Below are 12,697 nucleotides of genomic sequence, written 5' to 3' on the forward strand. Positions count from 1 at the left end.
ATTCAGTACTTTGAGCTTCGAGCATTTTTTCACACCTATTGTTATTCCACAAATAGATATTAAAATGGGGAGGAGTGGATCCTAACCATCCCTAGATGAAATCTTCCAATTGTTCATTATCCATTAGCCACACTTTAGCCATATGGATTTTTTGGATCTTTTAGCAAATTTGATGTAGAATGTGACACAGGGGAAATATTCGACACCCTCGGTTTATTGTTGAAGACCATATTTTGATGTCCTTTTCATGTTTCTCTTTGGGTTTCTGTCTTAATGGCGTAAAAAAGCATTCGATTCAAGGTTTAACTGGGTTCCTTATTGCTGTACAGGATGTATATAACCAGCTAAGTTGTATTGTGACTTAGCTGTAAAATCTTAAAGGTATCAAAAGCATAAAAGAAAACAATAATCTAAATGATTTCTAACTGTTTGTATATTTGTCATTCATATTTGTGATCCTGTTCGCATGTTATATATACCAAAGTTATATATTATACCAAAGGACAAGACATTCCTTTCATAAAGAGCATTTACATGTACAATTTGTGAACATTCATGTAACCAAGAACAAATTTAAACATTCTGAAATAGAATTCTAAGAAGATATATACAGACAAATCAAATATATATATAATATAAAACACACAATTAGATAGAAGAACACTGATGAACATTTCTTTATATTTAGAAGTGTCTTCAATTCTAATTTTAACCTTTCTTTCTCAAATCTTTATTCTAGAATTAATTAATTATGAGAAGCATGTTGCCAATGAATATGTTACACAGATCTGTACATGGACTACTTTATGACCTTGTTATACGGTATTTATAACTATCTGATTAGTATTTCTGTTTACATGAATGGACAACAATTATCCATTCTCGTCTTGTTTTCTGTCGGTTCAATCTGCAGCATTATAATGGAGACCTGGGCGGACATTGTGTTTGACCTGCAAGCGAAATAAGCCTGTAACGGTACTCGTGAGAAATAACGTGTTTTGTTAGCATGTAGTAAATGAGGAAATGCATTAATATCAGAAACATGAGACCGAGGAGATGTCGTCTTGTTAAATAGAAAGATAAACAAACAATGACAAAAATACCACGGAATTATTTTATTGTCCTTTCACTTAAATGACTAAGAACACATATTCAATAGGGGTAAAATAGTTCATGAGAGACGATATTCTATTTTAAAAGATTGAAATAACTTAAAGAAAAGAATAAAGTATGTTAAAATGTATATTAAAGGTTATGAAGTCCAAACAGAGGTTTCATCCTTATTAATTGATAGATCGAGTCGTCTTTTAGTGATAAAACTCGACATGTCCTGGAATACAAGAATACGCAGTTGTTTGATGTGCAGAATTGTGTTCTGACGAGAATCGCCAAATTCATGTGAAATTTGTAGACAGGAAATACAATACCCTTGGAATCAATGTTATAGGGAAAATGAATTCTGATGGGAGTAAAAATTCACAACAGATATTTAAAGCTGATTCAAAGAATTTGCAAAACACAAAACCACAAATATATTAATTGCACCAATAACTGTAAAACATTTGTGTGTACATGTATATACTGCATGCTTTACGTATAAAACTGCAAACTCTTTGACATCAAATATGATTTCCTTCCACTCCAAAAGGAATATAAATTATATCCAACTGAGACTATAACACATATAGTAGTTTCCGTATCCACTGAACACACAAAAGTGGTTACAACAAAAAAGTGCTGGATGTTTTGGTATATAACGAAAAATGTCAGTCTGACACAGTTTATCTGACCTTGACCTCAATTTCCTGATTATTTGGTCTATGATATTTGTTTCTACAATTATGTGTGTTTTATCAGATACTATAATCAATAGAAAAACAGCTGACTATGCGGCATGGGATTTGTTCATTGTTGAAGATCGTACGGTGACCTATAGCTATTAATTTCTGTGTTATTTTGGTCTCTTGTGGAGAGTTGTCTCGTTGGCAATCATACCACATTTTCTTCTTTTTTTTATAGATACATGTATAGGAAGATGTGATGTGAGTGCCAATGAGACAACTCTCCATCCAAATAACAATTTATAAAAGTAAACCATTATAGGTCAATGTACGGCCTTCAACACGGAGCCTTGGCTCACACCGAACAAAAAGCTATTAAGGGCCCCAAAATTACTAGTGTAAAACCATTCAAACGGGAAAACGGTCTAATCTATATAAAAAACGAGAAACGAGAAACACGTATAAATTACATTAACAAACAACTGAGGGACGCCTCTGGGTGCGGGAATTTCTCGCTACATTGAAGACCTGTTGGTGACCTTCTGCTGTTGTTTTTTTCAATGGTCGGGTTGTTGTCTCTTTGGCACATTCCCCATTTCCATTCTCAATTTTATTTTAACAACTACTGTACATCAGATTCCTGACTTAGGACAGGTGTAAACATTTGCAGCGGGATTTAACGTTTTAATGGTACCAAACCTTCTCCCTTTTTCTGAAACAATAGCATAACATCACAACATAGTAAAACACACGATAAAATATCAATTGGCAGGCTCAATCAAAAAACGTAAATTAACACACTATGAACTAATTTATATGATCTGCGATATCTGAATGCAAATGCATAGTTAATAAAATATTAGGAACAAACATTCAAGGCCAAAAAGCAGACAAACAAGTCCAAACAAAGCCAGGGCAAGACACCACTGCGAAATATTAAACCCTTCGAAAATAAACACTTTTGAAAAAAAACGGTTTTAATAATATATACAGGTAAATGAAAAATAACTTTGTCGTTTTAGGTATACTACTTATGTGTATAAAATTCTTTCAATAATTAGGAATACCAAGAAAGTTCTGTCATATAAATACATAATTTAACACTAGATACAAATTGGGGTGAATTTCAACAATAAAACTATACAATTAGAGCTAACTAAAGCTTCCCTGTACAGATATATATATATGTAATCATTACATGGTGTTCACGATTTCTAAACTTGGACCTAATGTTTTCGTACTGAGGTTGTTTTTTTAGACGCTATAAACAATAGGATGACTATATTTGTGTATGATATGATTGTAAGGTGTACATGGCCGGTCTGGTAGGGTTTAACTGATAATGTTAAGTTTATGTAATTTTTATAGTATAACCTTCATATTACATAGTAAATGTATGTTCAATCATGATGTAAAGCAGGCAAGACATTTTAGCGTATACACTCTAGCTTTTTCTGAATTCCTTTATGTAAAAGACCGTTAAACTATAAATACTTAGGAATTTCCTGCAAGAAAGGTGCTTATGGCCGTTATAGTTGTCAGGGTTTCACTCTTTCTGGTGTGGTCAAGATAAAAATCCGGTACAGGTATAATTTGTTTCTTCAAATTAACGATAAAACTGGTAAGAAGTTTTAACAACGCCTCTAGGCAAGCCACAGCCAAGTTTAATATCAATGGAAAAAGAAGAACACTATGAAGGAGGAAAGTCACGAAAAGGCGTGTGATACTTATTATAATTAAATCCACCGTGTTTTAGTATAGGCAGTTGCTATTTGTCCGGCTAACCGGACAAATAGTACTGAGGCTACTAAATAGTACATGATGACGTACGTTGAATCTACAAAACACAAGGAATGATAATATCTTATTTCCAATTTCATCACAATACATACAAATACATAAGATTTGCATTAAATTTGAAGACATATAAGAAAACAACACCGTTTAACACTAACAAAATGCTATAAAATGCCAGGACAGAGCCATATAATATAATCAACATCTTTAAAATATACCATTCAAAATCATATAAACCAATAAACAATGTGGCTAATTTGCATTTATTATCTTTGAACTGTAAAATTCAACTGCTTTTAAAAATGCCTTATAAATTAAGTTTACAAGGTGAGACGTGTACCTAAAATATTCTTTTGCATAAAATATACAATGGGAGATAACCCAATATCCACTTGTATAACTTTTTTCATTCTCCATAATATTTGTAGGTTTCAAGCATCATCGAAACGAAAGAATGTCTGCTTTTGGAATAAAGGAACACGTCGCGACCAGTAATTTCACAGGCTCATAACCCGAAAAATGTTAAAATATTTTGGAATTGATGAATTTTGTTAATTGGAAAATTTAGTAATATTCATGATGTCATCTATAACTTAACTTTAATAATAATCTTTTCATTGTTGAAGACAGTTTAGATTTAGCATGGACATTTTTTGCATTTAAGAATCTTTCTATTGAAGACAAATCATATGTTTACTGTGTTTCTTCTTATTTATTAAAATTCGCCAAAATCAACCAAAACCGTCGATAAGTCTTTCAAACCTGATTAACTAAATAGTACGAAATGTGCTTTATCATTGGAAGAACCTCAAGTTATACACATGATGCTGTCAAAATGCGAAGATCGGATAACCTTTTGTGAATGTTTTTTTTTTGAATCCGTGTATAAAAAAAGTGTGAATAAAAACACTTCGATGACCTTTAGTTCCTTACAACTACGTCATGTAGTCTTATTTTGATATCAATTTCTACAATTATTAACACAAACTCTCCAAATAACACTAAATGAGTTACAAAAAGGTACAAACAAGGACACACAACCCAAGCATAAAATAAAAGGTAAGCACATGACATCCGACCGTAGTTTATACTAAAAAACAATCCAAAGTCTGGTATGAAATCTTAACGTCCTTCTCATTATCTTGTGCAAGTTCAAGAATCCACGGATACCACCCCTCCTCAAAACAACAAGAAAATAAATAAGAACAATAAGAACATTTAGTTCTTTTCAAGCTACAAAATTTATAAGAATAATACACTGTTGGCACTAAGCACAGAAAAAAGACAATCTGATGGAAAGTAACATTGCGTAGCTGGACCACGAACTAGTGGGTAGGGCTATGACCTCTTTTAAAATGGTTGACATTATGAGATGTACAGACAGCAATGTAACTTTAAAGAAAATATTGTTGTCTAATGTAAGTAGTTCCTATCAAAGTTACTAAATTGGAAAACTTAACATTTTAAATTGCAACTTCATTCACAAGATTTTTATACTGAACAGGGCATTTTGGGTATTCGGTGCAATTTTGGTACTGTGACGTTCAAGTTTTGGGTAAAAATAAAACAATAATTGGAAGAGGTGGCAAAAAAAAAAAATAAAAAAAAATCACAACATATGAGTTGTTTTAAAAATTGAAAATCTTTTCAAATTACAATTTCTCTATCTATTATGGTTCCTGTAGAAAAAGTGCAAAAAGATTCGTTCATATGTTCAAGGACAATAACTCCTATAAAGAACCAATTTACACTTCCCGCAGTGACTTGTTTGTAGATTATGTTTTCGTGTCTACGGTAGCTTCAAAAAAATCTCTTTTAAAGGCAATAACTCCATTATATATTCAATTGAAGGTTTTTTTCCATTAGGACTAATTTGAAGATCATGTCTGATTTTCACAATTCCTTTCCATCTGTTAGTTTCCGATACAATGCGAAATCTGAGTAAAAGATGACTTTCAAGGGTAACAATTTCAACATGCAAGTTTGAGGAGTTCGTTGATGTTGAATAATTTTGCTGAACATAGTTACTTCAATAATATTCTCCCTGAAAAAGTGTAAAATTCTTTATTCAAAGGCAATAACTCCTTGGAGTAAAGACTAAAACTGAAATTTTATATATACTGACCGGCTTTAGAAACGCAACACTAGATTATTCTTTTCAATTTTCATTTTTAATTATGCATTTTTTTGTAAACAAACTTATGAATAGAAAGTTCTGTCATTACTTAAATGTTTGAAAAAAAATGCAGTTCGAAAGTTGAATTGATTACGTCATTTTCGATGTTCAAATATTGTGGTATACACTGAAACCCTGGTTTCCCCATTACCAATGAACGTGTCACCGTCAAAAGCAATAACTGCCTGTAACAAACGCCAAAATGATTGTCAGAAAGGTCAACCATTTCTGTTCGGCACGTTTTGGTTTCTGTTTTGCACCTTCTGATTTTGCCGTTGTTCCACCCATTACAATGTGTTTTGTCAATTATGCGGTTTAAACTTTAATGCTCTAAATGTTTTTCTGCAGTCGATTCTTTGCCAGTTCAGTTAATTGGAAACATTTATGGCATAAATCTGTGCAAAATTTCATTCATCAATTTGGTTAGCAGTTGACGTTGCGGCCGTAGATCTGTCTCATAAATGACGTTGTCTAATCAAATTCTATTGACGTTGCATTGTCACTACATGTTGATCTAGTCTTTGATGGTCTTCAACAAATCCAGTCTACCGGTATCATTGTCGGAAAGACAGTAAGACGAGTTTCTGACGTCAATTTTTTGTGTTGCAGCACGTTCACGTTTTCCTGTTTGCAGAATTCTAATGAGTTGATTCAGCTTTTCATTCCTGAGTTTTGGCAATATGGAGATGCAACATTTTTTAAATGATTATAAAGTGTGTCCAAGGAATGAACGAACTGTTTCACAAAAAAAAAAAATCAAAGAGCTGAATAGCTCTGAGGGGAAAGACGGCCCTTGTTTCTATTTCATTTTTTTGGGGTGGGGGTGGGGTTATCTTTTGATAGTCTTCATATAAAGAATGAAAAAAAAAATAACAGCTAGAACATGTGGAAGGTTGACACTATTGGAATCAATTGTTGTTTAATGTAATTTCGTTTCTTTAGATTAGGATTCAATTTAGACCAATGGAAGAGATCTGCATCTTCTAAATCTAAACATTCAATTAAAGTTGATAGTTAATTATCTAAAATTCAACTAGTTGAATTCTGTCATTTAACAACAACTACAATTATTTTTGAAATCTAAATAGTGTACGACTGAACTGTTGGCTAGGGCCATTTTCCATTTTTTGTGACAGTACTGTTAAAATTTTTTTTTTCTTAAGAAAGTTAGGACTGAAAAATCTATTTAGTTTTAAATTTCCATTGATAAAGTTCCCATTTATATCTCTCATCACAGGGATACAGGTACTAATAAAAATAACAATATGATTGATGTAAACTGTGTGAAGCTTGTTTCCAAATCCTACATTTTGAAATATTTGTAAAATTTCATGAATAAATAGGTTTAAACTACAAAATGCAACATTTGTAATTTTTTTGTAACTATTACAATGATTATGTTGGTACACAAAATTTAGTTTTAATGAAAGACTACTTATCATATACTAAATGTCACATTTAAAGTGTTTATTTTAGTGGATAATTAGCTCATAAATTGAGGTGCTCCTGAAATGGAGGAAGATTCTCAAAACAGAGTTTTACAGAAAAAAATGGAAAAGATCGTTTCTCTCCCCGATCTCATGTAGCCCCTCGGACTTCCTGTTTACTTTGAAAGTTGTTGACCTACAAATTAAAGTATTGCATGTTGATGTTTAAATCATCTACAGCAAACATCACTATGTTCAAATTCAACAAATACTATTTTTTAATAAGTGCACAATCTTTGAGAATGATTTAAATAACCAGTGAAGGATATCCCTGCTTATGCGTAGTGTGGCATTCCAACAATGACGTCACTATAAAATATAATGTAGGTTGGATATATTTAGAATATCTCGTCATACTGATTTTTCCGGATTGTAAAAGAAACGTAAATAGTGTAAAGGAGAGCTCGATATACGATAATTTAAGTCAATTTATTCATTTGTGTCTCCCCATCTCATCATTCTTAATTTGTTGGGGGGTTTTCCACACTATAAAAACAAAATGAATGATGTGAGGGAATGTCACTCTGGTCAACCCCATTGGGGATTGACGGCTTGAAGCCGTCTTCCCCAAAAACCGGAAAAAATCTTTTATTGGCTCGAAATTTCTCTTTCTGAAATTTCGTGCGATCTAAAAAATCTGGTATGTTCAATAACCACAGGTAAGTCAGATGTTTATTTTTCGAAAGGGAAACACATATGATGAGCATGAATAGTAGTTGTATGAGGATCAAACATTATTTGGTGAAAAAAATCCACAAAATGAGTGTTGCGTTTTTAAAGCCAGTCAGTATATTATTAAAATTAACATTAAGGGACAAGAACCAAAATGAGTTGTCGGATTTTGCTGGAAATAAGACTTTCACTACGGATAATGTTTAGCCTATGCCAGGTTTCCTCCGACTGCTTTAGTTATTGTCGATGTTTTAATTTTTAGTTACAGTGACAATTATTGTTTGTTGGTCAAATACCTCTTATGCAATTTTGAAACTGCATTCCAAAAGGAATATTCAGGAGCATTTTCAGAAGATTTCACACATTGCTTTCAAAGTTTAGGACAAGGACGGACTTGTTACGGCCAGAAATCGCCTTTAAATTGTAGCCAACAAAAGACACAAATCAATAGTAAAATTTAACAATATTTATTATACAAAAATTTACAAGAAGTATTACACAAATATTACTGTTAACTTAACTGTCAAAATATGAGTCCAATCTTTTATCTTTATCTGTATCCGTATATCTTTCGGAATCCAATCTGAATATTACGTTCACTACTATTGTCACAATCCAGTATGATGTTGTTTGTAGAATAAAAGTGTCAATCCAAATGCTGTGAATACTAATGTCTATCAATGTCTATGTCCAAGTTTAATTATGAGAGTTTAACTTTAGTGTCTGTATATATAGTGTTGTCATGGAAAATTCTAGAACACTCTATAATGGAACATTGTGGAAAATCCTGGAAAGTTACAACGGAAGTTTCTGGAATAACGTAGAAGTTTAAATTACGCATCTTTTATAAGGATCATTCTAGAAAGTTCCAATCATTCTGTGATTGTTCCAGTGTTTCCTAAACTGCACAATTATAAGATTATTTGGTAAACAACTATCAGGCCATACAACACAAATTAGGCCAACATAAATAAACATAATAATTACAATATCATAACACCTCCCCCCTTAAAAGAAGTTTTAGTGTAACAAAAACTTATCATGAATAATATGAACAAAAATACATAATATATCCAAAGTGATTTAATAAGCTCTAGATAAAGCATCAGCTATTACATTATCTTTACCCTTAATATGTTTTACAATTACATCATATCCTGTAACAATAAACTCCACCTAGTCAACCTCTGATTCTTGTTTCTCATTTTATGCATGAAGGTGAGAGGATTGTGATCAGTATAAACAAGAATAGGATATACAGTGGGATTCAAATATACATCAAAATGTTGAAGTGCTGACAACATTGCAAAACACTCTTTTTCAATAGTTGAATAATTTTTCTGATGTTTATCTAATTTCTTAGAAAAATATGATATAGGTTTTTCAACATTATCATCTGTCTCTTGATATAAAACAGCTCCTATTCCTACATCGTTTGCATCAACGGCAAGTTTAAATTGTTTTTCAAAGTCTGGAGTAATCAGAACTGGACTATTAATTAAAAGTGATTTGCTATTTTCAAAAGCTTTTTGACAATTTCCGCTCCAGATAAATTTAGAATCTTTCCGTAAAAGATGAGTCAATGGTTGAACAACAGTAGCAAAATTTGAACAAAATTTTCTGTAAAATCCAATCATGCCTAAATATCTCATAAGTTGTTTTCTATTTGTAGGAGGTGGGAATTTGGAAATAGCTTCCACTTTAGCCATAATAGGTTTTACTTGACCTTGGCCAACTGTATGCCCTAAATAATCAACAGTGGCCTGACAAAATTCACTTTTACCAAGATTAACAGTCAAATTTGATTGTGACAATCTATCAAAAGTATCATACAAATGTGTTAAATGCTGTTCCCAGCTATCACTACATACAATTAGATCATCAATATAAGCATAACAACAGTGTAAATCTTTTATAACATTATTGATCATTCTTTGAAATGTAGCTGGTGCACTTTTCATGCCAAATGGCATTACAGTATATTGAAATAAGCCATCTGGTGTAACAAAAGCTGATATTTCACGAGCTCTCTGTGTCAGTGGAACTTGCCAATAACCTTTCAACAAATCAAATTTACTCACAAATTTTGCTTGACCAATGTTGTCAATACAATCGTCTATCCTTGGAATCGGATAGGAATCAGATTTTGAGACTGAATTTACTTTTCTGAAATCAGTCACGAAACGAAAGGTTTTATCTGGTTTTGGCACAAGGAGACAAGGAGAGCTCCATTCACTGTTACTCGGCTCAATAATATCATTGTCAAGCATATATTTAATTTCTTTTCTCATAACTTCAAGTTTGAGTGGATTGAGCCTGTAAGGATGTTGCTTAATTGGAGAAGCATCTCCTACATCAACATCATGACAAACAGCAGTGGTTTTGTTTGGCACATCTGGAAAAAGATTTTTAAAAGAAAATACCAAAGTTTTTATTTCTTCTCTACGATCAAAAGACAGATGTGCAAGTTTTGAATCTAAATTTGACAAAATTTCTGAATTTTTCAATCTAACTGTCTCTTCCATAGTTTTACATCTAAAAGTTGGTTCAATTACATCTGGTTTGTCATGATTGTTCTCAAATTTAACCATGCCTAAAGTGGCAACTGGTTTACTATCACATAGTACATTAGTACGCTCAAAATATGGTTTTAACATATTAATATGACACACTCTATTTTGTTTGCGCCGACCTGGAGTTTTTACAATATAATTCAAATCATTAATTTTACTCTCTATTGTATAAGGACCACAATATTTAGCCTGTAAAGGATGTCCAGGGACAGGCAGAAATACAAGTACGCTATCACCAGGCTCAAAAACTCTGTCCCTGGCATCTTTATCATACCATATTTTCATCTTGTTCTGTACATTTTTTAAGTTTTTCTGAGCAATTTGACAAGCAGTATACAATTTTTCTTTAAATCTAGATACATAGTCTAAAAGATTCAAGTCAGTATGTTCAGTAAGCCACTTTTCCTTAATCAATTTTAACGGTCCCCTTACAGTATGACCAAATACCAACTCAAAGGGACTAAATCCAAGGGATTCTTGAACAGCCTCTCGAACCGCAAAAAGTAGAAAGTGAACTCCATCATCCCAGTCTCTGTCAAATTGAAGACAAAAAGTTCTAATCATGTTCTTCAATGTTTGATGAAAACGTTCTAAGGCACCTTGAGATTCTGGATGATAAGCACTTGATCTGTACTGAGCAATCCCTAACTGGTATACGACTTGCTGAAATAAACCTGACATGAAATTTGATCCCTGGTCGGACTGTATAGACTTAGGAAGTCCTACCAATGTGAAAAATTTGATCAAAGCTTTGACGATAGTAGGTGTCTTGATATTTCTGAGCGGAATAGCTTCAGGAAAGCGGGTAGATGTACACCTGATTGTCAATAAATATGCATTTCCAGTCTTGGTCTTTGGTAAAGGTCCAACACAGTCAATTAGAACTCTGCTGAAAGGTTCGTCAAAGGCTGGAATAGGCAGAAGTGGTGCTGGTGGTATTTTCTGGTTAGGTTTACCAACAACCTGGCATATATGACATGATTTGCAGTATTCTGCAACATCATTTCTAAGTTTAGGCCAGTAAAAATGCTGCAAGATCTTAAGGCAAGTCTTCCTTATACCTAAGTGTCCAGCCAAGGGGGTGTCATGGGCAAGACCAATAATTTCTTTTCTATAAACTTTAGGCACCACCACTTGGTATAGCACTCTCCATTCCTCCTCTGGGGTAGCATCAGGAGGCCTCCACTTCCTCATTAAAATACTGTCCTGATGGTAATAGCATTCGGCCACTTTGTCTGCTTCCTCCTGTGGTTGAGCCCTCTGGCTGAGCTTAAGAACCTCAGGGTCTTTATGTTGTTCTTCGAGTAAATTATTTCGGTCTAATGAATGGCTGTTCACATCTGTCCATGGCATAATAACATTTTTGTTAACACTAGGTGGTTTTATAATAGCCTTTTCTGAGTTACCAGGATCTTCAATATCAGCTATAAAAGTGTCAGAAAGGTCCATGTAATCAAACTGGTCTTCTTGCAAATTCTCATCTTGTTGTTTTCTAGCCATCGCCCTAGTAACAACACAAGCTGGATACAATTCAGCATCATCTTCAGGTGATTTAACATCCACCACTGGTTCACTGGTAACAATTGGTTCAGCAACCACTTTGTTCCTAGCTAGATCATTTCCTAGCAATAATGTAACACCCTCAACAGGGAGATTAGGACGAACACCCACAACAACTGGTCCAGTTATCAAATCTGACTTCAGATAAATACGATGAAGAGGAACATCTATACAACCCAACTCTACACCTTGTAACAAAACGGAGGCACCAACAGAAGTCTTCTCGGACAAAGGCAACACACCTTCTAACAATAAAGACTGAGAAGCTCCAGTGTCTCGTAAAATCTGAATAGGTTGAAGAGTGGTATCATCAACAATAGAAATAAACCAATCAGACATAAAGGGTTTATATTCCTCCATGAAATCACAAAAACTGGACTTAAAAGCCTGACTCGCAGGACATTCCAACGTACTGGTAATATAAGGTGTCGTACAAGCACTGGTCTTCGGCTTATTATCTCGTTCATTCTTCTTCTGGAGTCTAAAACAATCAGCCATCAGGTGACCAATCTTCTTACAATAAGCACAAGTCAGTGACTTCTTCTCAAAAGTATCAAATTTTGGACTAGACATATTATAACTGGACTGACTCTTATTCTGTGAAACAGGCTTACTATCAGTATGCTCAGTGCTTTGATTTTTGTAATTTCC

Source organism: Mytilus galloprovincialis, chromosome 1 (genome assembly GCF_965363235.1).
Source record: "Mytilus galloprovincialis chromosome 1, xbMytGall1.hap1.1, whole genome shotgun sequence".
Lineage (NCBI taxonomy): Eukaryota > Metazoa > Mollusca > Bivalvia > Mytilida > Mytilidae > Mytilus > Mytilus galloprovincialis.